This window comes from Colias eurytheme, chromosome 6 (assembly GCF_061535395.1).
Source record: "Colias eurytheme isolate Ceu_HAF_F1 chromosome 6, ilColEury1 Martin Lab GWU primary, whole genome shotgun sequence".
In the NCBI taxonomy this organism is placed as follows: domain Eukaryota; kingdom Metazoa; phylum Arthropoda; class Insecta; order Lepidoptera; family Pieridae; genus Colias; species Colias eurytheme.
The window spans coordinates 13967501-13970000 of NC_142985.1; the positions used below are offsets into that span (position 1 = coordinate 13967501).

General features: G+C 40.1%; 1 non-coding gene across 1 annotated transcript in view; it reads left to right on the forward strand.

Moving 5' to 3' along the window:
• The first annotated feature begins 1845 nt into the window (after positions 1–1845).
• LOC149908166 (small subunit ribosomal RNA) overlaps positions 1846–2500 on the forward strand; it is a 1905-nt gene continuing 1250 nt past the window's right edge. Inside the window, exon 1 of the ribosomal RNA XR_016456891.1 lies at positions 1846–2500. This exon is cut by the window's right edge and continues 1250 nt beyond it. This is a non-coding gene — a ribosomal RNA (small subunit ribosomal RNA).

A 2500-nucleotide genomic window follows, 5' to 3' on the forward strand; every position in this document is an offset into this window, starting at 1 on the left:
TACGATAAAACAATAATAAATAGGTGTTATAATGACACCAACTCCATCAAAAATTTTCTAAGTACTGCGCCCCCTTTGCTTTAGTCCAACCCAACTGGCTTTAGTGTTAAAAGGTTATCTATTAATCCGAATAATCAGACGATTAAATTATTTTATTCATCCGGTAATCGGACGATTAAATTATTTTATTCATCCGGTAATCGGACGACCAATTTATTTTATTCATCCGTTTAGCGGACGACTAGACACTTCGTTAAAACAATTAATCGCAAAAATATCAAATATTGTTGTTTATAAATATTTCCCCTAAAGTATTGTGAATGTAACAATATGTGAATGTAGCTTGAATATAAAGAAAGAAATGATCGATATATCGATTGATCGATTGATCAATTATTGATTGATCGATTCTTGATTGATTGATCGATTGATCGATCGATATATCGATTGATTGATTGATTGATTCAATGATCGATTGATCGATTGATTGATCGATTGATTGATTGAATGATCGATTGATCGTATTGATTGATTGATTTGATTGATCGATCGATATATCGATTGATTGATTTATCGATTGATGAATTATTGATTGATCGATTATTGATAGATCGATTATTGATTGATTGATCGATTGATCGATCGATACATCCATTGATCGATCGATGCATCGATTGATCGATTGATCGATTGATTGATTGAATGATCGATTGATCGACTGATCGATTGATTGATCGATTGATTGATTGATTGATCGATTATTGATTCATTGATTGATTGATCGATTGATCGATCGATACATCCATTGATCGATCGATGCGTCGATTGATCGATCGATGCGTCGACTGATCGATTGATTGATCGATTGATTGATTGATCGATTATTGATTTATTGATTGATCGATGGATCGATACATCGATTGATCAATTATTGATTGATCGATTGATTGATTGATAAATTATTGATTGAACGATTATTCATCAAAATCCGTTGCGTACTTTCAAAGATTTAAGCGTACAAAGGGACATAGGGAGAGAGAAAGCGACTTTGTTTTATACTATGTACTTGACCTTGAAAACACGAGGCGCGTTAGTCGCGCGCGGCGTAACGGCAAAAATTAAACAAGCAGAGACTTCTTTGACGTGATGCGATGCGCGGTGCGCATGTGAGAGATTGTGTACGTATGTCGTGTATGTATATCATTATTTCGTCGCTGTTGTACCGCGTCGCCCGTGCGTGCGTGTGCGTGCAGTAGTAGTAACATTGCGTCTGCCGACGGTTTGATAGATTGTCAGTTTCGTAGATTGTATTCTATATGTGTAGTGTAAATAAATATTACGCATCTTGATACACTCTCGGAGCGCAGACCGTGAAAAATATACGACTATCGAACGGCAGTATAAAAATTTTCAATGCTCACATCGCACACGTTTGTGATGTACCAATGGGCTATTATCAGATGTTTTATATGTGTGTGTGAAACACCACGTATATACCAAAACTTGGTCGCAATTTTCGATCCTTCCACTCTCCGTGCGTAGATTGATCGTTTGCGTCATAAAAGTTGACCGATATTAAAATTTTTTCCTTCGCTTGATGCGAATGGGAATTGTTAAGGGGTGTCTCGTTAAGATGATACTTTCAACGATTAAACCTGACTGTGTTCAGATTTATCCACGTTTGCGCGCGCGGCGCGTGTGTGAATAGTGTGCGTGTGACGGTCGCCGCCGTTGCATATCGTGTTATTTATTACCACGCCGCGCGCGCATATGTATATAGAGAAGCAAACGTCGCGGCGGCATCGTCGTGTTACGTTTGAGGCTCTAGCGGAAGCTTTAGTTAGCTCCCTGGTTGATCCTGCCAGTAGTTATATGCTTGTCTCAAAGATTAAGCCATGCATGTCTCAGTGCAAGCCGTATCAAGGCGATACCGCGAATGGCTCAATATATCAGTTTTGGTTCCTTAGATCTTACTCAGTTACTTGGATAACTGTGGTAATTCTAGAGCTAATACATGCAATCAGAACTCTGACCAGTGATGGAATGAGTGCTTTTATTAGATCAAAACCAATCGACGGAGGGCCTGGCGTCTGAAGTCGTTAATTTTGATGAATCTGGATAACTTTTGCCGATCGCATGGTCCAGTACCGGCGACGCATCTTTCAAATGTCTGCCTTATCAACTTTCGATGGTAGTTTCTGCGACTACCATGGTTGTCACGGGTAACGGGGAATCAGGGTTCGATTCCGGAGAGGGAGCCTGAGAAACGGCTACCACATCCAAGGAAGGCAGCAGGCGCGCAAATTACCCACTCCCGGCACGGGGAGGTAGTGACGAAAAATAACGATACGGGACTCTTACGAGGCCTCGTAATCGGAATGAGTACACTTTAAATATTTTAACGAGGAACAATTGGAGGGCAAGTCTGGTGCCAGCAGCCGCGGTAATTCCAGCTCCAATAGCGTATACTAAAATTGTTGCGGTTAAAAAGCTCGTAGTT